This window comes from Salmo salar, chromosome ssa16 (genome assembly GCF_905237065.1).
Source record: "Salmo salar chromosome ssa16, Ssal_v3.1, whole genome shotgun sequence".
In the NCBI taxonomy this organism is placed as follows: Eukaryota; Metazoa; Chordata; class Actinopteri; order Salmoniformes; family Salmonidae; genus Salmo; species Salmo salar.
The window spans coordinates 56,611,625-56,639,385 of NC_059457.1; the positions used below are offsets into that span (position 1 = coordinate 56,611,625).

The following is a 27,761-nucleotide window of genomic DNA, read 5'->3' on the forward strand; positions in this document are numbered from 1 at the left end:
GGAGGAAGGGAGGAGGAGGTCTGGAGGAAGGGAGATGGGAGGAGGAGGAGGAGAGGAGGTCTGGAGGAAGGGAGATGGCAGGAGAGGAAGTCTGGAGGAAGGGAGATGGGAGGAGGGAGGAGAGGAGGTCTGGAGGAAGGGAGATGGCAGGAGAGGAGGTCTGGAGGAAGGGAGATGGGAGGAGGGGAGGAGAGGAGGTCTGGAGGAAGGGAGATGAGAGGAGGTCTGGAGGAAGGGAGATGGGAGGAGGGAGGAGAGGAGGTCTGGAGGAAGGGAGAGAGGAGGTCGGGAGGAGGAGGAGGAGGAGGTCTGGAGGAAGGGAGATGGGAGGAGGAGAGGAGGTCTGGAGGAAGGGAGATGGGAGGAGAGGAGGTCTGGAGGAAGGGAGATGGGAGGAGGGAGGAGAGGAGGTCTGGAGGAAGGGAAATGAGAGGAGAGGAGGTCTGGAGGAAGGGAGATGGGAGGAGGAGGAGAGGAGGTCTGGAGGAAGGGAGATGGGAGGAGGAGGAGAGGAGGTCTGGAGGAAGGGAGATGGGAGGAGCTCTGGAGGAAGGGAGATGGGAGGAGGTCTGGAGATGGGAGGAGGTCTGGAGATGGGAGGAGGTCTGGAGATGGGAGGAGGTCTGGAGATGGGAGGAGGTCTGGAGATGGGAGGAGGTCTGGAGATGGGAGGAGGTCTGGAGATGGGAGGAGGTCTGGAGGAAGGGAGATGGGAGGGGAGAGGAGGTCTGGAGGAAGGGAGATGGGAGGAGGAGGAGAGGAGGTCTGGAGGAAGGGAGATGGGAGGAGGAGGAGAGGAGGTCTGGAGGAAGGGAGATGGGAGGAGCAGGAGACGAGGTCTGGAGGAAGGGAGATGGGAGGAGGAGGAGGAGGTCTGGAGGAAGGGAGATGGGAGGAGGAGGAGAGGGGGTCTGGAGGAAGGGAGATGGGAGGAGGAGAGGAGGTCTGGAGGAAGGGAGATGGGGGGAGGAGGAGGAGAGGAGGTCTGGAGGAAGGGAGATGGGAGGAGGAGGAGGAGAGGAGGTCTGGAGGAAGGGAGATGAGGGGAGGAGATCTGGAGGAAGGGAGATGGGAGGAGGGAGGAGAGGAGGTCTGGAGGAAGGGAGATGGGAGGACGAGGAGGTCTGGAGGAAGGGAGATGGGAGGAGAGGAGGTCTGGAGGAAGGGAGATGGGAGGAGGTCTGGAGGAAGGGAGATGGGAGGAGAGGAGGTCTGGAGGAAGGGAGATGGGAGGAGAGGAGGTCTGGAGGAAGGGAGATGGGAGGAGAGAGGAGAGGAGGTCTGGAGGAAGGGAGATGGAAGGAGGAGGAGAGGAGGTCTGGAGGAAGGGAGATGGGAGGAGAGAGGAGAGGAGGTCTGGAGGAAGGGAGATTGGAGGAGGAGGAGACGAGGTCTGGAGGAAGGGAGATGGAAGGAGGAGGTCTGGAGGAAGGGAGATAGAAGGAGAGGGGTAGGAGGAGAAGGACGGGCCCACTTCAGAAACACATCGTAGACCAGCGTTCCCCAACTGACAATGATTTTATTTGTCCCTTGCCAAGTTTTCTGAGCCCAAAACAATCTATAATTTTGGGATTTTTCATTGTTGGACATAAAAGATTGTAAAAACACCAGGAAATGGCCTGTAGAGACTGGCCCCTGGTCCTGGCCTGTAGAGACTGGCCCCTGGTCCTGGCCTGTAGAGACTGGCCCCTGGTCCTGGCCTGTAGAGACTGGCCCCTGGTCCTGGCCTGTAGAGACTGGCCCCTGGTCCTGGCCTGTAGAGACTGGCCCCTGGTCCTGGCCTGTAGAGACTGGCCCCTGGTCCTGGCCTGTAGAGACTGGCCCCTGGTCCTGGCCTGTAGAGACTGGCCCCTGGTCCTGCGCTGGCGAGACTGGCCCCTGGTCCTGCGCTGGCGAGACTGGCCCCTGGTCCTGCGCTGGCGAGACTGGCCCCTGGTCCTGCGCTGGCGAGACTGGCCCCTGCTCCTGCGCTGGCGAGACTGGCCCCTGCTCCTGCGCTGGCGAGACTGGCCCCTGCTCCTGCGCTGGCGAGACTGGCCCCTGCTCCTGCGCTGGCGAGACTGGCCCCTGCTCCTGCGCTGGCGAGACTGGCCCCTGCTCCTGGCCTGGCGAGACTGGCCCCTGCTCCTGGCCTGGCGAGACTGGCCCCTGGCCTGGCGAGACTGGCCCCTGCTCCTGGCCTGGCGAGACTGGCCCCTGGCCTGGCGAGACTGGCCCCTTCTCCTGCGCTGGCGAGACTGGCCCCTTCTCCTGCGCTGGAGAGACTGGCCCCTGCTCCTGCGCTGGAGAGACTGGCCCCTGCTCCTGCGCTGGAGAGACTGGCCCCTTCTCCTGCGCTGGAGAGACTGGCCCCTGCTCCTGCGCTGGAGAGACTGGCCCCTGCTCCTGCGCTGGAGAGACTGGCCCCTGCTCCTGCGCTGGAGAGACTGGCTCCTGCGCTGGAGAGACTGGCTCCTGCGCTGGAGAGACTGGCTCCTGCGCTGGAGAGACTGGCCCCTGCTCCTGCGCTGGAGAGACTGGCCCCTTCTCCTGCGCTGGAGAGACTGGCCCCTTCTCCTGCGCTGGAGAGACTGGCCCCTTCTCCTGGCCTGGAGAAACTGGCCCCTGCTCCTGGCCTGGAGAGACTGGTTCCTGGCCTGTAGAGATGACCCTCTGCCCTGGCTCTGGGTACCCTCAGGCATAACCTTTTCGCTCCATTAGTAACTAGTTTAGAAAAGCTACTCTAACGTGCATTTTACTCACCTGAAACATACATTTCACTTTTCTCTCAGCGAACGATATGCTTTAAATAAACGACTTCACTGCTTGGTACGTTATAAATACCCTATAAAGCCCTGTCAGAGAGAGTAAAGGCCAAGGTGATTTGAGGGATATTTATTTTTCATGGTCTTTGGTCTACCTTTTAGACACTCAGAGACCATCAACCTGCCTGCTGTCTGTCTGCAGAAGGAGAGAGCACTTAAGGAGCAGTGGTCTGTCTGTCTGTCTGTCCACATATAGTAAAACTGCTCCTCATCCAAACCAGGGTCTGCTGCATTATGGGAGGATATCGTATAAATCAATAGACATTATCAACACAGTAAACTGATCCCTGACCAGAGCAGACCACCTACCATTTATCAACACAGTCCAGGCTCAATCTCAGTGGTTTAAGACACTACAGATCCTGGTTCTAGTCCAGGCTCTGTCTCAGTGGTCTAAGACACTACAGATCCTGGTTCTAGTCCAGGCTCTGTCTCAGTGGTCTAAGACACTACAGATCCTGGTTCTAGTCCAGGCTCTGTCTCAGTGGTCTAAGACACTACAGATCCTGGTTCTAGTCCAGGCTCTGTCTCAGTGGTCTAAGACACTACAGATCCTGGTTCTAGTCCAGGCTCTGTCTCAGTGGTCTAAGACACTACAGATCCTGGTTCTAGTCCAGGCTCTGTCTCAGTGCTGTGTTACTACAGATCCTGGTTCTAGTCCAGGCTCTGTCTCAGTGGTCTAAGACACTCTATCTCAGTGCTGTGTTACTACAGATCCTGGTTCTAGTCCAGGCTCTGTCTCAGTGCTGTGTTACTACAGATCCTGGTTCTAGTCCAGGCTCTGTCTCAGTGCTGTGTTACTACAGATCCTGGTTCTAGTCCAGGTTCTGTCTCAGTGGTCTAAGACACTGTATCTCAGTGCTAGCTGTGTTACTACAGATCCTGGTTCTAGTCCAGGTTCTGTCTCAGTGGTCTAAGGCACTGTATCTCAGTGCTGTGTTACTACAGATCCTGGTTCTAGTCCAGGTTCTGTCGCAGCCGGCCGCGACCGAGAGACCCATGGGGCGGTGCACAATTGAACCAGTGTTGTCCGGGTTAGGGGAGGGTTTGGCTGGCAGGGATATCCTTGTCCCATCGCGCACTAGCGACTCCTGTGGCGGGCCGGGAGCAGTGCACGCTGACCAGGTCGCCAGGTGTACGGTGTTTCCTCCAACACATTGGTGCGGCTGGCTTCAGGGTTAAGCGGTCATTGTGTCAAGAAGCAGTGCGGCTTGGTTGGGTCGTGTTTCGGAGGACACACGGCTCTCGACCTTCGCCTCTCCCGAGTCCGTACGGGAGTTGCAGCAATGAGACATGACTGTAACTACCAATTGAATACCAGGAAAATTGAGGAGAAAACGGGGTAAAAGTAAAAAAAAGAAAGAAGATTTGTAATATTGTCCGGCTGGAGTCCGTCCCCATCCTACTCCAAAGTATAAAGACATTTTCAACCACTAAATGACATTTCTTTGACAGATTAGGCCTCTTTTGAAGTTGTAGTAATGGGTCTATTGTACATGAATTGTCTGATCACGTCAGTTTGATTAGGACTGGTTCCCATTTCAGAGTGTTAAATGGTTTAGATAATATGACTATTTGTCTCTCTGCTGCTGGCTGGAACATGGTTCAACCTAAATCATCCTAATGGATTTGGAATTAAATGTAAATTGCAGCCATTTATTTGAATATGAAGAAAAGCCTTTGGTTTTTACAGAGGAGGCTGAATAAGGTTCTTTTTTTTAAGGGTACATTTCCTTTATCAGTAGTGGGTTTTTTATTTTATTTTTTATTTCACCTTTATTTAACCAGGTAGGCCAGTTGAGAACAAGTTCTCATTTACAACTGCGACCTGGCCAAGATAAAGCACAGCAATTCGACACATACAACAACACAGAGTTACACATGGAATAAACAAAACATACAGTCAATAATACAGTAGAACAAAGAAAACAAAAAGTCTATATACAGTGAGTGCAAATGAGGTAAGTTAAGGCAATAAATAGGCCATGGTGGCGAAGTAATTACAATATAGCAATTAAACACTGGAATGGTAGATGTGCAGAAGATGAATGTGCAAGTAGAGATACTGGGGTGCAAAGGAGCAAGATAAATAAATACAGTAAGGGGATGAGGTAGTTGGATGGGCTGTTTACAGATGGGCTATGTACAGGTGCAGTGATCTGTTAGCTGCTCTGACAGCTGGTGCTTAAAGTTAGTGAGCGAGATATGAGTCTCCAGCTTCAGAGATTTTTGCAGTTCGTTTCAGCCATTGGCAGCAGAGAACTGGAAGGAAAGGCGGCCAAAGGAGGAATTGGCTTTGGGGGTGACCAGAGAGATATACCTGCTGGAGCGCGTGCTACAGGTGGGTGCTGCTATGGTGACCAGTGAGCTGAGATAAGGCAGGGCTTTACCTAGCAGAGACTTGTAGATAACCTGGAGCCAGTGGGTTTGGCGACGAGTATGAAGCGAGGGCCAACCAACGAGAGCATACAGGTCGCAATGCTGGGTAGTATATGGGGCTTTGGTGACAAAACGGATGGCACTGTGATAGACTGCATCCAATTTGTTGAGTAGAGTGATGGAGGCTATTTTATAGATGACATCACCGAAGTCGAGGATCGGTAGGATGGTCAGTTTTACGAGGGTATGTTTGGCAGCATGAATGAAGGATGCTTTGTTGCGATATAGGAAGCCGATTCTAGATTTAATTTTGGATTGGAGATGTTTAATGTGAGTCTGGAAGGAGAGTTTACAGTCTAACCAGACACCCAGGTATTTGTAGTTGTCCACGTATTCTAAGTCAGAACCGTCCAGAGTAGTGATGCTGGACGGGCGGGCAGGTGCAGGCAGCGCTCGGTTGAAGAGCATGCATTTAGTTTTACATGCGTTTAAGAGCAGTTGGAGGCCACGGAAGGAGAGTTGTATGGCATTGAAGCTCGTCTGGAGGTTAGTTAACACAGTGTCCAAAGAAGGGCCAGAAGTATACAGAATGGTGTAGTCTGCGTAGAGGTGGATCAGAGACTCACCAGCAGCAAGAGCGACATCATTCATATATACAGAGAAAAGAGTCGGCCAGAGGATTGAACCCTGTGGCACCCCCACAGAGGTCCGGACAACAGGCCCTCCGATTTGACACACTGAACTCTATCAGAGAAGTAGTTGGTGAACCAGGCGAGGCAGTCATTTGAGAAACCAAGGCTGTTGAGTCTGCCAATAAGAATGTGGTGATTGACAGAGTCGAAAGCCTCGGCCAGGTCGATGAATACAGCTGCACAGTATTGTCTCTTATCGATGGCGGATATGATTTCGTTTAGGACCTTGAACGTGGCTGAGGTGCACCCATGACCAGCTCTGAAACCAGATTGCACAGCAGAGAAGGTACAGTGGGATTCGAAATGGTTGGTAATCTGTTTGTTAACTTGGATTTCGAAGACCTTAGAAAGGCAGGGTAGGATAGATATAGGTCTGTAGCGGTTTGGGCCTAGAGTGTCTCCCCCTTTGAAGAGGGGGATGACCGCGGCAGCTTTCCAATCTTTAGGGATCTCAGACGATACGAAAGAGAGGTTGAACAGGCTAGTAATAGGGGTTGCAAAAATTTCGGCAGATCATTTTAGAAAGAGAGGGCCCAGATTGTCTAGCCCAGCTGATTTGTATGGGTCCAGATTTTGCAGCTCTTTCAGAACATCAGCTATCTGGATTTGGGTGAAGGAGAAATGGTGGGGGCTTTGGCGGGTTGCTGTGGAGGGTGCCGGGCAGTTGACCGGGGTAGGGGTAGCCAGGTGGAAAGCATGGCCAGCCGTAGAGAAATGCTTATTGAAGTTCTCAATTATAGTGGATTTATCGGTGGTGACAGTGTTTCCTAGCCTCAGAGCAGTGGGCAGCTGGGAGGAGGTGCTCTTATTCTCCATGGACTTTACAGTGTCCCAGAACTTTTTTGAGTTAGTACTACAGGGTGCAAATTTATATTTGAAAAAGCTAGCCTTAGCTTTTCTAACTGCCTGTGTATATTTGTTCCTAACTTCCCTGAAAAGTTGCATATCGCGGGGGCTATTCGATGCTAATGCAGAACGCACAGGATGTTTTTGTGCTGGTCTAGTGTGTTTAGTAATGTCAGGGTATCAAATAAAATGTAATTAGTCACATGCCCCCAATACAACAGGTATAGTAGACCTTACAGTGAAATGCTGAATACAACAGGTGTAGTAGACCTTACAGTGAAATGCTGAATACAACAGGTGTAGTAGACCTTACAGTGAAATGCTGAATACAACAGGTGTAGTAGACCTTACAGTGAAATGCTGAATACAACAGGTGTAGTAGACCTCACAGTGAAATGCTGAATACAACAGGTGTAGTAGACCTTACAGTGAAATGCTGAATACAACAGGTGTAGTAGACCTTACAGTGAAATGCTGAATACAACAGGTGTAGTAGACCTCACAGTGAAATGCTGAATACAACAGGTGTAGTAGACCTCACAGTGAAATGCTGAATACAACAGGTGTAGTAGACCTCACAGTGAAATGCTGAATACAACAGGTGTAGTAGACCTTACAGTGAAATGCTGAATACAACAGGTGTAGTAGACCTTACAGTGAAATGCTGAATACAACAGGTGTAGTAGACCTTACAGTGAAATGCTGAATACAACAGGTGTAGTAGACCTTACAGTGAAATGCTGAATACAACGGGTGTAGTAGACCTCACAGTGAAATGCTGAATACAACAGGTGTAGTGGACCTCACAGTGAAATGCTAAATACAACAGGTGTAGTAGACCTCACAGTGAAATGCTGAATACAACAGGTGTAGTAGACCTCACAGTGAAATGCTGAATACAACAGGTGTAGTAGACCTCACAGTGAAATGCTGAATACAACAGGTGTAGTAGACCTCACAGTGAAATGCTGAATACAACAGGTGTAGTAGACCTCACAGTGAAATGCTGAATACAACAGGTGTAGTAGACCTCACAGTGAAATGCTGAATACAACAGGTGTAGTAGACCTCACAGTGAAATGCTGAATACAACAGGTGTAGTAGACCTCACAGTGAAATGCTGAATACAACTGGTGTAGTAGACCTTACAGTGAAATGCTGAATACAACAGGTGTAGTAGACCTTACAGTGAAATGCTGAATACAACAGGTGTAGTAGACCTCACAGTGAAATGCTGAATACAACAGGTGTAGTAGACCTTACAGTGAAATGCTGAATACAACAGGTGTAGTAGACCTTACAGTGAAATGCTGAATACAACAGGTGTAGTAGACCTCACAGTGAAATGCTGAATACAACAGGTGTAGTAGACCTCACAGTGAAATGCTGAATACAACAGGTGTAGTAGACCTTACAGTGAAATGCTTACTTGCAAGCCCTTAACCAACAATGCAGTTCAAGAAATAGTCAAGAAAATATTTGCTCAATAAACTAAAGTAAAACGTAACACAATAAAATAACAATAACGAGGCTATATACAGGGTGTTACGGTACAGAGTCAATGTGGAGGCTATATACAGGGGTACCAGTACAGAGTCAATGTGGAGGCTATATACAGGGTGTTACGGTACAGAGTCAATGTGGAGGCTATATACAGGGTGTTACGGTACAGAGTCAATGTGGAGGCTATATACAGGGGGGTACCGGTACAGAGTCAATGTGGAGGCTATATACAGGGTGTACCGGTACAGAGTCAATGTGGAGGCTATATACAGGGGGTACCGGTACAGAGTCAATGTGGAGGCTATATACAGGGGGTACCGGTACAGAGTCAATGTGGAGGCTATATACAGGGGGTACCGGTATAGAGTCAATGTGGAGGCTATATACAGGGGGTACCGGTACAGAGTCAATGTGGAGGCTATATACAGGGGGGTACCGGTACAGAGTCAATGTGGAGGCTATATACAGGGGGTACCGGTACAGAGTCAATGTGGAGGCTATATACAGGGTGTTACGGTACAGAGTCAATGTGGAGGCTATATACAGGGTGTTACGGTACAGAGTCAATGTGGAGGCTATATACAGGGTGTTACGGTACAGAGTCAATGTGGAGGCTATATACAGGGTGTTACGGTACAGAGTCAATGTGGAGGCTATATACAGGGTGTTACGGTACAGAGTCAATGTGGAGGCTATATACAGGGTGTTACGGTACAGAGTCAATGTGGAGGCTATATACAGGGGGTACCGGTACAGAGTCAATGTGGAGGCTATATACAGGGGGTACCGGTACAGAGTCAATGTGGAGGCTATATACAGGGGGTACCGGTACAGAGTCAATGTGGAGGCTATATACAGGGGGTACCGGTACAGAGTCAATGTGGAGGCTATATACAGGGGGTACCGGTACAGAGTCAATGTGGAGGCTATATACAGGGGGTACCGGTACAGAGTCAATGTGGAGGCTATATACAGGGGTACCCGTACAGAGTCAATGTGGAGGCTATATACAGGGGGTACCGGTACAGAGTCAATGTGGAGGCTATATACAGAGGGTACCGGTACAGAGTCAATGTGGAGGCTATATACAGGGGGTACCGGTACAGAGTCAATGTGCGGGGGTTACAGGTTAGTTGAGGTAATTTGTAAATGTAGGTAGGGGTGAAGTGACTATGCATAGATAATAAACAGCGAGTAGCAGCAGTGTAAAAACAAGGGGGGGGGTCAATATAAATTGTCCGGACGGCCATTTCATTAATTGTTCAGCAGTCTTATGGCTTGGGGGTAGAAGCTCTTAATTTTGGACCTAGACTTGGCGCTCCGGTACCGCTTGCCGTGCGAGAGAAAAGTCTATGACTTTGGTTACTGGAGTCAGTTTTGTGGGCCTTCCTCTGACTCCGCCTGGTATAGGGGTACTGCTGACACCGCCTGGTATAGGGGTACTGCTGACACCGCCTGGTATAGGGGTACTGCTGACACCGCCTGGTATAGGGGTACTGCTGACACCGCCTGGTATAGAGGTCCTGGATGGCTGTAGCTACATTGGAAAGAAATCGCCTGGTACGGTATAATTTTATTCTAATGATAACGATTATTAAAATGATTACGTAAGTGAGTTGTGGTAGCTGAAGAGGCTGAAGTTGTAGTCGTCGCTTTGGGCTGTGTCCAAAATGGCACCCTACTCCCTATGAGTCCTGGTCAAAAGTAGTGCACTACATAGGGAATAGGGTGCCATTTGAGATGCAGCCTTGTAAACTTGGCCCTGGCTCTGGGCTCCCTTTGGCTAGATGCGTTTGAGCTGTATTTCACCTCCAGCAGACAGTTTGATACGTTAGATTTTCAAAACTTGCTTATTTCCTTTTCTGATGGCTGCTGGGAAAATATCATTTTGAGGAAAGTTGTGATGGATGGATTATATTTCACCTGTTCTCTGTTCAGATCAGTTGCCATGATAACTTGGTTCACCCTTCATCATCACAGTGTTCGTCACGATCTGAGGTTACTTTTTTCATCATATTTTGTTTTTGAATGCTTTCCTGAGTTGCATTGGAGCTCTCCTGTTTAGTGACGCTACGTTACAACGTGGTCAATATAGAATTATATTTACTGCCAATGATGAATGACTTCCAAAAAACACTACAGGACAACTGTTTTTGTATTCCAACGCAGAACTTATTGCAAAATGTAAAATTAGACATATTTTAATTTGTATAAAGTGGTTACCACTTTATACAAATTAAAATATGTCTAATTGAATTTTTTTTCAATAAGTTCTGCGTTGGTATACTGTTGCATTGGAAGTCCCCTATTTTAAAGATGCTTTGTCATGATGTAGGCCTACATAGTAAATGATAGAATTATCGTTGTTGATGATAATGATGGACTGTTGGATGTAATCACTTTACACATGTCTGAGCTGGTAATGATATTTGCATCCTTTTGGCAGTTTCTAAAAATGGCCACACTGTCTCTTCTTCATCCTCAGATAAATATGCAAATACACAAAATATTTATTTGTATGACCAGTAAAATAGTTTAGTGAATGTGTCTCAAATGGCACCCTAGTCCCTTTTTTTTTATAGTGCACTACTTCTGAGCAAAGGGTTTCTATTCTGGTCAAAAGGTAGTGTACTATAGAGAATAATGTTCCTTTTTAGGACACACACAGATTGTGCTTGTGAAGAATTTGACTATCATAGAGACACACTATGTATTGAATCCAAATGTATCTTTTTGCCAAATAATCTGAATTTGTGATCCGAGATAAGATAGGGGAGACTGAGGGCAAGTTGTCTTCTTTTTTTATTGCTCAGAGACCACTTGAACAGTCCGTGTTGATATAAGAAACATACACCTGTCTCCTAATCATTCATACATTTTATATGTAAAATGGTCGGATCACAATATTTATTTTAATCCAAAAAAGTCCAAACATTAAATTTTCCCCCCTTGGCCTCAATAACAATGATTCTGGTTTTGGATTCTACGGACATTAATGCTCAGCACAGTATAAAATATACAGCTCAAAGAAAAAATAAAGAAAAATAAACATAATTTAATTCCTAAAAAACAAAATGAGCAAATAATGAGATATTTGTCTGAAACCTTTCTGGGGCAGGTAGAGAACCTATATGTTTCATCACTTTAGTGCTGTTTGGAGAAATTCAAGGTATTACTATTGTTCTGAATGTCTCATATAATAGAACAATAGTAAGATACTGCTCTGGGGGTGAATGGGTCCAGAGACTACACACGTTATGTTTGCTGCTAGAATTGGAAAGTTCTGAATTACTGTACTGTGTGTGTGTGTGTGTGTGTGTGTGTGTGTGCACAACAACAACAACAAAAAAGTAAAGCTAAAATGGAAAGAAAACAAGAAAAAAGGCCGTTGTTGTTGAGTCTCCTGCTCCCTGTAGTACACCCCACAACATAGCAACGTGGGAAACTGACAACCTTAATTTATCAGAGAACAAAAGGGTCCCTCAACAGGGAGGGAACATATCCCAGGGCCCTGGAGACACTAAGCTAGTCCACCCCCACCCTATCCCCATACTTACCTACCTGGATTATATTATAATATCATATTTATTTATTAACTTAGTTTCTACACAGGATATAGGGCACACGTAGACAAACAGCACCAAAAATAAACCACCTTCTCAACGATATCCTTTCTATGCAGTCGAAAGTATTTTATTTGAATTGAAACTTTCTGTAATAGAAATTATAGATTCTGTAGTAAGTAATGTCTTCTTCTGTGACGATTTCAAGAAAGATACAATGTTTTGGTAAAATGCAAATAAATGTGTATGTTTTTACATTTTTATTTTAATAACAGGTGTATAGGCTTTCTAAATCAGTTTGTTTATCTGACTGACTGTTTATCTGACTGACTGACTGTTTATCTGACTGACTGTCTGTTTATCTGACTGACTGACTGTTTATCTGACTGACTGACTGTTTATCTGACTGACTGACTGACTTTATCTGACTGACTGACTTTATCTGACTGACTGACTTTATCTGACTGACTGTTTGACTGACTGTCTGTTTATCTGACTGACTGACTGTTTATCTGACTGACTGTTTATCTCACTGACTGACTGTCTGTTTATCTGACTGACTGTTTATCTGACAGTTTATCTGATTGACTGTTTATTTGACTGTCTGATTGTCTCTCTGTCTGCCTGTCAAGGTGTCTGACCCTGTGATTGGCCCCTCTGTGATCCTGTAGTTACTGTGACTGTCTGGCTTCTCTCCTCTCTCTCTGCATTGAAGAATCTGGTAAGTCATATTCCTCTCCTCTCCTCTCCCCACCTCTCCTCTCCTCTCGCCACCTCTTCTCTCCTCTCCTCTCGCCACCTCTTCTCTCCTCTCTCTCTGCATTGAAGATTCTGGTAAGTCATATTCCTCTCCTCTCCTCTTCTCTCCCCACCTCTTCTCTCCCCACCTCTCCTCTCCTCTCCTCTTCTCTCCCCACCTCTTCTCTCCCCACCTCTCCTCTTCTCTCCCCACCTCTCCTCTCGCCATCTCTTCTCTCCTCTCGCCATCTCTTCTCTCCTCTCCTCTCCTCTCGCCACCTCTTCTCTCCTCTCGCCACCTCTTCTCTCCTCTCCTCTCGCCACCTCTTCTCTCCTCTCCTCTCGCCACCTCTCCTCTCCTCTCCCTAACTCTCCTCTCCTCTGGCAGAAGGTTCCCTTTATGACATAAGGACTCCAGAGTCGACCGCCTAACGCTCCCCTCCTCTCTCCATTCCCTTCCTCTGGGATGATACATCCTCAATTCGTTCCATTATAGTGTAATCGTTGAGAATGGCTACGCCCATAGAGGAGTAGTCATAAAATGAGGTACAGAGATGAATCCATGAGTACTACCATCAGCACCCTATTCCCTTTATAGTACACTACCATATTTTTAGGGTTTGGGGATGCAGACCTGGATGTGAAAATTGATAGACTTGCTTTATCTTATTAGAGATGTTTTAATATATTAATATGTCTAGCAGATGTAGAGATGGTGACTTAGGAGACATGTGGATGCATTCTGGGTAATTGTTTCTAAATAAGGAGAGAAAAGACTAGGAGACAGCAGGCATACACATACTGTCATAATAACATAAAATACATCATCGATCGCTACAGTAGTTATGCAATTCATATTCATTAAAGTATCAGGCAGATCATGTTGGCTATTTCTGTTTCTCAATATTTAATCACTTGTTAGCTATTGTTTCAGTTTAATAAGAGTCGGAGAGAGGGAGAGGGAGAGGAAAAGAGAGAGACAGAGATGGAGAGAGGAAAAGAGAGAGACCGGGAGAGAGAGAGGAAAAGAGAGACAGATGGAGAGAGGAAAAGAGAGAGACAGACATGGAGAGAGAGAGACAGAGATGGAGAAAGAGAGAGAGACGGAGAGAGAGAGACGGAGAAAGAGAGAGAGAGAAAGAGAGAGAGAGAGACAGATGGAGAAAGAGAGAGAGAGACGGAGAAAGAGAGAGAGAGACAGATGGAGAAAGAGAGAGAGACAGAGATGGAGAAAGAGAGAGAGACAGATGGAGAAAGAGAGAGAGACAGATGGAGAAAGAGAGAGACAGATGGAGAAAGAGAGAGAGAGAGAGATGGAGAGACGGAGAGAGATGGAGAAAGAGAGAGAGAGAGATAGAGAGGGAGACGGAGAGAGAGAGAGACGGAGAGAGACGGAGAGGGAGAGAGAGACGGAGAGGGAGAGAGAGACGGAGAGGGAGAGGGAGAGGGAGACGGAGAGGGAGACGGAGACGGAGAGGGAGAGGGAGACGGAGAGGGAGACGGAGAGGGAGACGGAGAGGGAGACGGAGAGGGAGACGGAGAGGGAGACGGAGAGGGAGACGGAGAGGGAGAGGGAGACGGAGAGGGAGACGGAGAGGGAGAGGGAGAGGGAGACGGAGAGGGAGACGGAGAGGGAGACGGAGAGGGAGAGGGAGACGGAGACGGGGAGAGGGAGACGGAGACGGGGAGAGGGAGACGGAGACGGGGAGAGGGAGACGGAGACGGGGAGAGAGAGACGGGGAGAGGGAGGGAGAGGGAGAGAGAGAGAGAGAGAGAGAGGGAGAGAGAGAGAGAGAGGGACGGAGAGAGAGAGAGAGAGAGAGAGACGGAGAGAGAGACGGAGAGAGAGACGGAGACAGAGGGAGGGAGAGAGCGACGGAGACAGAGCGACGGAGACAGAGCCGGAGAGAGAGGGAGAGAGAGGGAGAGAGAGGGAGAGACAGACGGAGACAGACGGAGACAGACGGAGAGAGACGGAGAGAGACGGAGAGAGACGGAGAGAGACGGAGAGAGACGGAGAGAGGGAGAGAGAGGGAGAGAGACGGAGCGAGAGACGGAGAGAGAGGGAGAGACGGAGAGAGAGGGAGAGACGGAGAGAGAGGGAGAGAGAGAGGGAGAGAACGCTCCTGCTCTCTTCTACCAGCCACATCTAACATGTTTTGATAGCACTAGATGCTTCTGGCTCTAATTGATTAAGCAGCCAGATAGTCACAGGGGTGTTTTTAGTCATGGCTTGTTTGGGAGACCAACACCCCATCTCTACCAGGCAGAAACAGCAGAGGACAGGACAGACAGAGAAGCCTGATCTACTTTCATATGCCCTTAGACCTCAGATTCATAATTACTTTTCACTCTCTGTGATTGATCTGGCATTACGATTCATCAACCCAGAACAAATCCTCTTCATAATGAAGGCCCTGCAGCCTTGTAGTGTTTTACTACCAGACTTTCTCCTGCTTGAACCCCTACGTGAAGGTAGTGTAGGTAACCAAGCGTCGTTACGGCCTGGAGAATATCCAGAGATAACCAGACTGCAATCTGGAGCGTTGAATCGGTATGCTACGTACCTCCGGGTGGATGTGTTTGTTTACAGACATAACGTGCATTTCAAATACAACTATATTCACCATGTAGTGCACTACTTTTGACCAGGGCTCATAGGACTCCCATAGGACTCATAGGACCCCCATAGGGCTCATAGGACTCCCATAGGGCTCATAGGACTCCCATAGGGCTCATAGGACTCCCATAGGGCTCATAGGACTCCCATAGGGCTCATAGGACTCCCATAGGGCTCATAGGACTCCCATAGGGCTCATAGGACTCCCATAGGGCTCATAGGACTCCCATAGGGCTCATAGGACTCCCATAAGGGCTCGTAGGGCTCATAGGACTCCCATAGGGCTCATAGGACTCTCATAGGACTCTCATAGGACTCTCATAGGACTCTCATAGGACTCTCATAGGACTCCCATAGGACTCCCATAGGACTCATATAGGACTCCCATAGGACTCCCATAGGACTCCCATAGGACTCCCATAGGACTCATAGGGCTCATAGGACTCCCATAGGGCTCATAGGACTCCCATAGGGCTCATAGGACTCCCATAGGACTCTCATAGGACTCATAGGACTCATAGGGCTCATAGGACTCCCATAGGGCTCATAGGACTCATAGGGCTCATAGGACTCCCATAGGACTCATAGGGCTCATAGGACTCTCATAGGACTCTCATAGGGCTCATAGGACTCTCATAGGACTCTCATAGGACTCTCATAGGACTCCCATAGGACTCCCATAGGACTCATAGGACTCATAGGGCTCCGGTCAAAAGTAATGCATTTTAAGGGCTCCCGAGTGGCACAGCGGTCCTAGGCACTGCATCTCAGTGCTAGAGGCATCACTACAAACCCTGGTTCGATTCCAGGCTGTATCACATCCGGCCGTGATTGGGAGTCCGATAGGGCGGCGAACAACAATTGTCCCAGCGTCATCTGGGTTAAGAGTTTGACCGGGGGTAGGCCGTCATTTTAAATAAGAATTTGTTCCCAACTGACTTGCCTAGTTAAATCAAGGTTAAATAAAGGTTAAATAAATACAACATTAAATAAAGTAGGGAATAGGGTGCCATTTGTGACACGGCCATAGACACAGATGGAGTGAAGTACACTAAGGGTCTGTTCCTCTGTGTGTTGATGAATAGAAGACGTTCTCGTTGTGTGTGGAGACAGATGGTTGAAGACTAACTTGTGTGGGTCAGGGTTACTTGTTATTTGCTGAATGAGCAGCATTAAACAGTTGGTCTGAGAAGAGTTTGCGCCAGCTGTAGTGCTCCTCAATCAAGCTCTGCTTTTTATTATTCTAATAAACTTCTGCTTCTCTCAGGGAGGGAAGGGAGGGAGGGAGAAAGAGACTCAGTCAGTCTATTTTTCTGAATATGAATCGTACCAAAAACCACCCCAATAGTCCTACTTCCTCTTTTGACTCACACAGTGCCCCTCTCCTCTCCTCTCCTCTCCTCTCCTCTCCTCTCCTCTCCTCTCCTCTCCTCTCCTCTCCTCTCCTCTCCTCTCCTCTCCTCTCCTCTCCTCTCCTCTTCTCTTCTCTTCTCTTCTCTTCTCTTCTCTTCTCTTCTCTTCTCTTCTCTTCTCTTCTCTTCTCTTCTCTTCTCTTCTCTTCTCTTCTCTTCTCTTCTCTTCTCTTCTCTTCTCTTCTCTTCTCTTCTCTTCTCTTCTCTTCTCTTCTCTTCTCTTCTCTTCTCTTCTCCTCTCCTCTCCTCTCCTCTCCTCTCCTCTCCTCTCTTCTCTCCTCTCCCCACCTCTCCTCTCCTCCTCTTCTCTTCTCTCCTCTCCCCACCTCTCCTCTCCTCTCCTCCTCTTCTCTCCTCTCCTCTCCCCACCTCTCCTCTCCTCTCCTCACTGTGGCCTGATTGTAATTCTATATTACTGTATGATTAGATGTTTCAGTGCAGCATAGCTCGTGGTGCAGCAAGATGACAGATGCCTGAAAGTATTTGTTTTTTAGGGCATGTCTCTCTCTCTCTCTACTCTCTCTGTGTTGCGGTTATATTCCATCTCACTGGTCATCTGAAACAGAAACAAGACGCTTCAGGGCCTCAGTCACGTTGGGATAGTCAGATATGGGCTGATATCTCGATGTGAGACGTGTTAGTCTTTTATTTGCTCTCTCTCTGTATCTCTGCATGTTTCTGTCTCTCTGTCTCTGTCTCTCTCTGACTCTCTCTCTCTGTATCTCTGCATGTTTCTGTCTCTGTCTCTCTGTCTCTCTGTCTCTCTGTCTCTCTCTCTCTCTCTCTCTGTCTCTCTGTCTCTCTGTCTCTCTGTCTCTCTCTCTCTGTCTCATTGTGACCTAAAAGGCCAAAACGGACCCTAAATCAGCACTCTGAGACACTGTATGAATATCCCCCTTGGTCTATTTGGTGTTTAACCTAGAATCATTGCCCGCGCCTCTGCAGAAATCTAATTAGCAAAAATCCCCATCAGAATCTGCCAGTTTAACCAAGAGATATCAGATTTTTTTTAGCATTAGATGGGCCTCAATCCACCACTTCCACATCTGATAGAGCTAGAACTGAGTTTGTCAGACCATGAGACGTCCCAAAAATTGTTATTCTTACAAATTCGTCTGTAGAGTCTGAACGGTTTGGCCTACAAACTATTACGACCCCTCTATGGAAAGATGAGACGCTCACGAACCCGAGGGTGCCAACCTCCGGCGGGACTCGTCAATGATCACTCTGTGAGAGTAACTGTTCCAGACGCGAGATGTGAATCACTTTGCTTTGTTCTGTTCTCTTTTATTCTGTTATATTACATCATGTTTTTACTATAAAATAAGATCTTGGCTGTGATATGGGCTCCGGAAATAAGAGTATCTTGTCCGCATGAATTTAAAAATTGATTCAATTGCGATTTTTTTTTTTCTTTTGTCACTGGTCTACACACAATACCTCATAATGTCAAAGTGGAATTATGTTTTTAGAAATGTTTACAAATAAATACAAAATGAAAAGCTGAAATGTCTTGAGTCAATAAGTATTCAAAACCTCTTTTGTTATGGCAAGACTAAACGTCAGGACAGATGTGGCAGTCAACAGGAAATAACAAGCTATAGGAGATGAGGAAATAAATGAGGACATTACGTTTTCTAAATGATCTACACTTCCTATGAAATCTACTATTCATGTCCATGTTTCTCATTGCCACATCGATGCTCTCTAGTGTCTCATACCCTACCCTGTTGCCGTCAACCTCTGCTGGTAATATTGGTATATCATCAGCTCTAACACTCTGGCCATCAGCGTAGAGGATGAGACCGGAGCGATCCAGAATATACTACATACTTTATTATTATGGACATGTGTCTTAACACCCTATATATATATATATATATATATATATAGCTATATATAGCTAGCTAGCTAGACCGGAGCGATCCAGAATATAGTAGATACTTTATTATTATGGACATGTGTCTTAACACCCCCTACATACGCTGAGAGTTCCAGGTAGTCCCGTGTGGCTCAGGTGGTAGAGCATGGCGCTTGCAACGGCAGGGTTGTGGGTTCGATACCCATAGGCGGAATAAGAGAGTCTGTTAAATGACTCACTACTGTAAGTCTCTCTGGATCAGAGAGTCTGTTAAATGACTCACTACTGTAAGTCTCTCTGGATCAGAGAGTCTGTTAAATGACTCACTACTGTAAGGGTGGGCTGCTGCCAGTGGGTTGTCCTTTGTGTGTAGGGTAATGTCTTTGTGAGAGTGCCATCATAATGAGCTAGCGCCGTTACAATTATTGATTACTGACTTATTGATACATAGATAGGGGAGGACAGGATACCCTGAGCTGAGTAGACTTATAGATGCATAGATAGGGACGGCCCTGAGTAGAGTAGACTTGGATGGGGATGGATGGATGGATGGGTGGATTACAGATCTGTGAGTGGTCTAAGCCTATCTAAGGGAAAGAGATAAACAGGATAATACCTTCAGTCAATTGTAAAACCCTACAGCAGTACAACAACAAGTAGTAAAGGGTTTTGTACTTTATATCTCCGTTTTAGTTTTATCCCGTGTCGGTGAGGGTCAGAGTTCTGCAGTGAAGGCGTGATCAGAACAGATAAAAAACACTAACCAATCGATCAACTTCTGGTCTGGGCTAGCGAATCAGGGCCTGAGTCTCCGCTGGGTTGACCAATAGGGCTTGAGCTTTTCAGCTTCCATGGCTTCCCAGCAATTATCCCAGGACTTTAGGATGCTGGTGCTGATGCTGATGCTGATGCTGGTGCTGATGCTGATGCTGATGCTGATGCTGGTGCTGATGCTGGTGCTGATGCTGATGCTGATGCTGATGCTGATGCTGGTGCTGATGCTGGTGCTGGTGCCAGGTGCCCAGACAGGATTTGAGCACTTCTTTTCTTTTTTTAAACTAAAATAGAGATTTGATACCTTCTTAAATAAATGATCTACTAGATTGAATCATTGATGACTAAATGTGTCAAATTTCGGGATTTACACAATCGCCTGCCGTTTATAACTCCCTCTGTCTTCTATGAAAAAGACTGGGCCTTTCAGGAGTCTTTTTTGTATTTTTAAATGAAGCAGCCGGAGTGAAGAGTGACTGCAAGCTGCAATATGTTGTCAAAACAAACTGTAAGAAATCCCTCCGCTAAAGAAAAACACTTTTGACTGCCGAGGGATTAAAAACACCTTCACAGTTGATTTAGGGCCACTATTCAATAAAATACACAGCGAGGAAAATAACCAGACGTCTGTATAGATTTTCTACACCTTTCTACACTTTTTAACATTTATATATTTTATAACGAAGCTATATATTTTTTAGAAGTGCATTTGTTTTGCAGCGTTTGTATTTTGTCTGAGTGTTTTAGAGACTAACTCCTAGGCTTACGGTGCTTATGTGTTAAAACATTATAGTCTGGTTGACATCATAGTTATGTAACTGATCATTGTCATGTGTCTGTGGACTTGCAGTTGAGGGGCTGAAGAATGCAGAAGGGCCTATAGAGGGCTGTAGCCATAGCTGAAGCCTGTAGCTGAAGCCTGTAGCTGAAGCCTGTAGCTGAAGCCTGTAGCTGAAGCCCGTTGCTGAAACCCGTTGCTGAAACCCGTAGCTAAAACCCGTAGCTGAAACCCGTAGCTGAAACCCGTAGCTGAAACCCGTAGCTGAAACCCGTAGCTGCAGCCTGTAGCTGCAGCCTGTAGCTGCAGCCTGTAGCTGAAGCCTGTAGCTGTAGCCATAGCTGAAGTCTGTAGCTGTAGCCATAGCTGAAACCGTAGCTGAAGCCTGTAGCTGAAACCTGTAGCTGTAGCCTGTAGCTGAAGCCTGTAGCTGTGCCTGTACCTGTACCTGCAGCTGAAGCCTGCAGCTGAAGCCTGTAGCTGAAGCCTGTAGCTGTAGCCCGTTGCTGTAGCCATAGCTGAAGCCCGTAGCTGAAACCTGTAGCTGTGCCTGAAGCCTGTAGCTGAAGTCTGTAGCTGTAGCCATAGCTGAAACCTGTAGCTGAAGCCTGTAGCTGTAGCCATAGCTGAAGCCTGTACCTGAAGCCTGTAGCTGAAGCCTGTAGCTGAAGCCTGTAGCTGAAACCTGTACCTGAAGCCCGTAGCTGAAGCCCGTAGCTGAAGCCCGTAGCTGAAGCCCGTAGCTGAAGCCCATAGCTGAAACCTGTAGCTGTGCCTGAAGCCTGTAGCTGAAGTCTGTAGCTGTAGCCATAGCTGAAACCGTAGCTGAAGCCATAGCTGAAGCCTGTAGCTGTAGCCTGTAGCTGAAGCCTGTAGCTGAAGCCTGTAGCTGTGCCTGTACCTGCAGCTGAAGCCTGCAGCTGAAGCCTGCAGCTGTAGCCTGTAGCTGTAGCCTGCAGCTGAAGCCAGTAGCTGTAGCCCGTTGCTGTAGCCATAGCTGAAGCCTGTAGCTGAAGCCTGTAGCTGTAGCCTGTAGCTGTAGCCTGTAGCTGTAGCCTGTAGCTGTAGCCTGTAGCTGAAGCCCGTAGCTGAAGCCCGTAGCTGAAACCTGTAGCTGAAGCCCGTAGCTGAAGCCCGTTGCTGTAGCCATAGCTGAAGCCTGTAGCTGAAGCCTGTAGCTGAAGCCTGTAGCTGAAGCCTGTAGCTGAAGCCCGTAGCTGAAACCTGTAGCTGAAGCCCGTAGCTGAAACATGTAGCTGTGCCTGAAGTCTGTAGCTGAAACCTGTAGCTGAAACCTGTAGCTGAAACCTGTAGCTGAAGCCTGTAGCTGTAGCCATGCCTGTACCTGAAGCCTGTAGCTGTAGCCATAGCTGTAGCCTGTAGCTGAAGCCCGTAGCTGAAGCCCGTAGCTGTAGCCCGTAGCTGTAGCCCGTAGCTGAAGCCCGTAGCTGAAGCCCGTAGCTGAAGCCCGTAGCTGAAGCCTGTGACTGAAGCCTGTGATTGAAACCTGTAGTTGTGCCTGTGAGTTAAGACTAAGAGCTTCTACTGCTATTAGGATGCCTGGCTGGCTCCGTTTCTGCTCCTCTATTCAACAGGACTGAGACCCAAATCAGGACCATTTGGACACAATTGAATTGTGAAACTAATACCTTTTTAAATTGTAGCTGCTCAAGTATATAGAAAGCCCAGTTTTTTTTTCATAAGCTTTAGTTTTGTCATTCATGTATTTTGATCTTCCTTCACAGGTTATACTTAAGGGGTTCTTTAAGGGAAGTGGCAGGGCAGTGTGTGTATTCTCTAAACACAGTGTTATTGATGGGTAGATTTCATTCTGCCGTGCCAACGGGGGGGGTAGTAAGGATTACGTTCTCCAGCCAAAACCCTTTACAAGAAGTTTGTAACAGGGGGGTGGATTGTGGATGTGTAGCCAGCGTTCATTGTGGAAACCGAGGATAAGCTGCGAAGGCGTGCAAGTGAAAGGGTAATGCTCGATACCTGTGAAAAGGTTCAGAAAGCCCACACCTTTTTGGAAAACGACGGTTGCCCCGTCTCGTTCGTTCTTACAGCAAACGATTCTCACTCCGTCTCTTAAAGTACGTACAGTATCTTACAACAATATCTCCCACAGAGTAGATTTAACACCACATACACACCTGTAATCCCTGAATCTAATACAGTACTGAATCTAATACAGTACTGAACCTAATACAGTCCTAAATCTAATGCAGTCCTAAATCTAATACAGTCTGTTTTACTTATGGAGGCTTAGCATTAGCAAGGGACTTCTGTATTACTTATGGATGCTTAGCATTAGCAAGTGACTTCTGTATTACTTATGGAGGCTTAGCATTAGCAAGGGACTTCTTTATTACTTATGGAGGCTTAGCATTAGCAAGTCACTTCTGTATTACTTATGGATGCTTAGCATTAGCAAGTCACTTCTGTATTACTTATGGAGGCTTAGCATTAGCAAGTCACTTCTGTATTACTTATGGAGGCTTAGCATTAGCAAGGGACTTCTTTATTACTTATGGAGGCTTAGCATTAGCAAGTCACTTCTGTATTACTTATGGAGGCTTAGCATTAGCAAGTCACTTCTGTATTACTTATGGAGGCTTAGCATTAGCAAGTCACTTCTGTATTACTTATGGAGGCTTAGCATTAGCAAGGGACTTCTTTATTACTTATGGAGGCTTAGCATTAGCAAGTCACTTCTGTATTACTTATGGAGGCTTAGCATTAGCAAGGGACTTCTTTATGCAGACACTTCTGTGTATCTACACCTTCCTGTTCTGTTCTCACTAGCCAGACAGTAACTACACCTTCCTGTTCTGTTCTCACTAGCCAGACAGTAACTACACCTTCCTGTTCTGTTCTCACTAGCCAGACAGTAACTACACCTTCCTGTTCTGTTCTCACTAGTAACTACACCTTCCTGTTCTGTTCTCACTAGTAGCTACTCCTTCCTGTTCTGTTCTCACTAGCCAGACTGTAACTACACCTTCCTGTTCTGTTCTCACTAGCCAGACTGTAACTACACCTTCCTGTTCTGTTCTCACTAGTAGCTACTCCTTCCTGTTCTGTTCTCACTAGCCAGACTGTAACTACACCTTCCTGTTCTGTTCTCACTAGTAACTACACCTTCCTGTTCTGTTCTCACTAGTAACTACACCTTCCTGTTCTGTTCTCACTAGTAGCTACTCCTTCCTGTTCTGTTCTCACTAGCCAGACTGTAACTACACCTTCCTGTTCTGTTCTCACTAGTAGCTACTCCTTCCTGTTCTTTTCTCACTAGCCAGACTGTAACTACACCTTCCTGTTCTGTTCTCACTAGTAGCTACTCCTTCCTGTTCTGTTCTCACTAGCCAGACTGTAACTACACCTTCCTGTTCTGTTCTCACTAGTAGCTACACCTTCCTGTTCTGTTCTCACTAGCCAGACAGTAACTACACCTTCCTGTTCTGTTCTCACTAGTAGCTACTCCTTCCTGTTCTGTTCTCACTAGTCAGACTGTAACTACACCTTCCTGTTCTGTTCTCACTAGTAGCTACTCCTTCCTGTTCTGTTCTCACTAGCCAGACAGTAACTACACCTTCCTGTTCTGTTCTCACTAGTAACTACACCTTCCTGTTCTGTTCTCACTAGTAACTACACCTTCCTGTTCTGTTCTCACTAGTAACTACACCTTCCTGTTCTGTTCTCACTAGTAACTACACCTTCCTGTTCTGTTCTCACTAGTAACTACACCTTCCTGTTCTGTTCTCACTAGTAACTACACCTTCCTGTTCTGTTCTCACTAGTAACTACACCTTCCTGTTCTGTTCTCACTAGTAACTACACCTTCCTGTTCTGTTCTCACTAGTAACTACACCTTCCTGTTCTGTTCTCACTAGTAGCTACACCTTCCTGTTCTGTTCTCACTAGTAACTACACCTTCCTGTTCTGTTCTCACTAGTAACTACACCTTCCTGTTCTGTTCTCACTAGTAACTACACCTTCCTGTTCTGTTCTCACTAGTAACTACACCTTCCTGTTCTGTTCTCACTAGCCAGACTGTAACTACACCTTCCTGTTCTGTTCTCACTAGTAGCTACTCCTTCCTGTTCTGTTCTCACTAGCCAGACTGTAACTACACCTTCCTGTTCTGTTCTCACTAGTAGCTACTCCTTCCTGTTCTGTTCTCACTAGCCAGACTGTAACTACTCCTTCCTGTTCTGTTCTCACTAGTAGCTACTCCTTCCTGTTCTGTTCTCACTAGCCAGACTGTAACTACACCTTCCTGTTCTGTTCTCACTAGTAGCTACTCCTTCCTGTTCTGTTCTCACTAGCCAGACTGTAACTACACCTTCCTGTTCTGTTCTCACTAGTAGCTACTCCTTCCTGTTCTGTTCTCACTAGCCAGACTGTAACTACACCTTCCTGTTCTGTTCTCACTAGTAGCTACACCTTCCTGTTCTGTTCTCACTAGTAACTACACCTTCCTGTTCTGTTCTCACTAGTAGCTACTCCTTCCTGTTCTGTTCTCACTAGCCAGACTGTGGCTTTATTTTAGGACCTTTGGATCAGGATGGGGAGGCTTTATTAATTAGAAGCCAATGACAAGCTGTTTTCAGGAGCTCTCCATCACTAATCAAACTGGTTCACAGACACCACAGCGGATGGCTAACGTTTACACAGAGGTTCAGTACTTTAAAATGAAATATGAAATGCATAACCATGGTAGCTGTAATGTGCACGCTGGGAGTCGGGAAACCAGTACAGGGAGTGAATAATTTAATAAATAAATGAAACATGGAACAAAACAAGAAACACGAGTTGCGTACAGACATGGAAGACAAACAGTGTCAATAACGCCTGGGGAAAGAACCAAAGGGAGTGACAGATAGGGGGAAGGTAATCAGGCAGGAAGAACCAAAGGGAGTGACAGTTAGGGGGAAGGAAATCAGGCAGGAAGAACCAAAGGGAGTGACAGTTAGGGGGAAGGTAATCAGGCAGGAAGAACCAAAGGGAGTGACAGTTAGGGGGAAGGAAATCAGGCAGGAAGAACCAAAGGGAGTGACAGTTAGGGGGAAGGAAATCAGGCAGGAAGAACCAAAGGGAGTGACAGTTAGGGGGAAGAAAATCAGGCAGGAAGAACCAAAGGGAGTGACAGTTAGGGGGAAGGAAATCAGGCAGGAAGAACCAAAGGGAGTGACAGATAGGGGGAAGGAAATCAGGCAGGAAGAACCAAAGGGAGTGACAGATAGGGGGAAGGAAATCAGGCAGGAAGAACCAAAGGGAGTGACAGTTAGGGGGAAGGAAATCAGGCAGGAAGAACCAAAGGGAGTGACAGTTAGGGGGGAAGGAAATCAGGCAGGAAGAACCAAAGGGAGTGACAGTTAGGGGGAAGGAAATCAGGCAGGAAGAACCAAAGGGAGTGACAGTTAGGGGGAAGGAAATCAGGCAGGAAGAACCAAAGGGAGTGACAGTTAGGGGGGAAGGAAATCAGGCAGGAAGAACCAAAGGGAGTGACAGTTAGGGGGAAGGAAATCAGGCAGGAAGAACCAAAGGGAGTGACAGTTAGGGGGAAGGAAATCAGGCAGAAAGAACCAAAGGGAGTGACAGTTAGGGGGAAGGAAATCAGGCAGGAAGAACCAAAGGGAGTGACAGTTAGGGGGAAGGAAATCAGGCAGGAAGAACCAAAGGGAGTGACAGTTAGGGGGAAGGAAATCAGGCAGGAAGAACCAAAGGGAGTGACAGTTAGGGGGAAGGAAATCAGGCAGGAAGAACCAAAGGGAGTGACAGTTAGGGGGAAGGAAATCAGGCAGGAAGAACCAAAGGGAGTGACAGTTAGGGGGAAGGAAATCAGGCAGGAAGAACCAAAGGGAGTGACAGTTAGGGGGAAGGAAATCAGGCAGGAAGAACCAAAGGGAGTGACAGTTAGGGGGAAGGAAATCAGGCAGGAAGAACCAAAGGGAGTGACAGATAGGGGGAAGGAAATCAGGCAGGAAGAACCAAAGGGAGTGACAGTTTAGGGGAAGGAAATCAGGCAGGAAGAACCAAAGGGAGTGACAGTTAGGGGGAAGGAAATCAGGCAGGAAGAACCAAAGGGAGTGACAGTTAGGGGGAAGGAAATCAGGCAGGAAGAACCAAAGGGAGTGACAGTTAGGGGGAAGGAAATCAGGCAGGAAGAACCAAAGGGAGTGACAGTTAGGGGGAAGGAAATCAGGCAGGAAGAACCAAAGGGAGTGACAGATAGGGGGAAGGAAATCAGGCAGGAAGAACCAAAGGGAGTGACAGTTAGGGGAAGGAAATCAGGCAGGAAGAACCAAAGGGAGTGACAGTTAGGGGGAAGGAAATCAGGCAGGAAGAACCAAAGGGAGTGACAGTTAGGGGGAAGGAAATCAGGCAGGAAGAACCAAAGGGAGTGACAGATAGGGGGAAGGAAATCAGGCAGGAAGAACCAAAGGGAGTGACAGTTAGGGGGAAGGAAATCAGGCAGGAAGAACCAAAGGGAGTGACAGTTAGGGGGAAGGAAATCAGGCAGGAAGAACCAAAGGGAGTGACAGTTAGGGGGAAGGAAATCAGGCAGGAAGAACCAAAGGGAGTGACAGTTAGGGGGAAGGAAATCAGGCAGGAAGAACCAAAGGGAGTGACAGTTAGGGGGAAGGAAATCAGGCAGGAAGAACCAAAGGGAGTGACAGTTAGGGGGAAGGAAATCAGGCAGGAAGAACCAAAGGGAGTGACAGTTAGGGGGAAGGTAATCAGGCAGGAAGAACCAAAGGGAGTGACAGATAGGGGGAAGGAAATCAGGCAGGAAGAACCAAAGGGAGTGACAGATAGGGGGAAGGTAATCAGGCAGGAAGAACCAAAGGGAGTGACAGATAGGGGGAAGGAAATCAGGCAGGAAGAACCAAAGGGAGTGACAGTTAGGGGGAAGGAAATCAGGCAGGAAGAACCAAAGGGAGTGACAGTTAGGGGGAAGGTAGGTGATGGAGTCCAGGTGAGTCTGATGAGGCGCTGGTGTGCGTAACGATGGTTACAGGTGTGCGTAATAATAAGCAGACTATCGGGTCAGGTTGGCATCATTTGAAAGCTTGTTCTGTTGCCAACATGACTAGCTAAGTTATAAAATACAATCTTACAGTGTTAGGCTTTCACAAGGCCCCTTCAGAGAAACAGATTGTAATTTCGGTGCGCATAGTAAGGAGTCCTGAGGTCATTCAGGTGTGTTGCGGCAAATGATCTTCACAATAAACAAACGTAGACTCCTTCTGTTCAGATCAACCCAGAGTATAACGTCATGTCATCTTGTAACTGTACATCTAACATAGTGATCATAAACGTTGACAGTGTAAATGACATGAGTTTTATGATATGGAAATGTAAAGTGCCCATTTGGACTCACAGGTGTTTGGCTTGTGTCCGCTTAGTTTACAGCAATTCCCCGTCACTCAGACAACAACAAATATATCATGTTACTGTACAGCGATGTGAAGCACAGAGGGCGAGATCTGATGTCATGTATATCATGTTACCGTACAGCGATGTGAAGCACAGAGGGCGAGCTCTGATGTCATGTATATCATGTTACCGTACAGCGATGTGAAGCACAGAGGGCGAGCTCTGATGTCATGTATATCATGTTACCGTACAGCGATGTGAAGCACAGAGGGCGAGCTCTGATGTCATGTATATCATGTTACTGTACAGCGATGTGAAGCACAGAGGGCGAGCTCTGATGTCATGTATATCATGTTACTGTACAGCGATGTGAAGCACAGAGGGCGAGCTCTGATGTCATGTATATCA

General features: G+C 47.2%; 1 protein-coding gene across 4 annotated transcripts in view; it reads left to right on the forward strand.

The window, feature by feature from the left end:
• Positions 1-27,761, forward strand: part of lpp (LIM domain containing preferred translocation partner in lipoma) — a 519,001-nt gene that overhangs the window by 47,921 nt on the left and 443,319 nt on the right. For all 4 annotated transcript variants that reach the window (XM_045697474.1, XM_045697472.1, XM_045697476.1 and 1 more), the window contains one exon: positions 12,420-12,508. The gene's annotated coding sequence lies outside the window, so the exon portion shown is untranslated. The remainder of the gene's footprint in view (positions 1-12,419; positions 12,509-27,761) is intronic.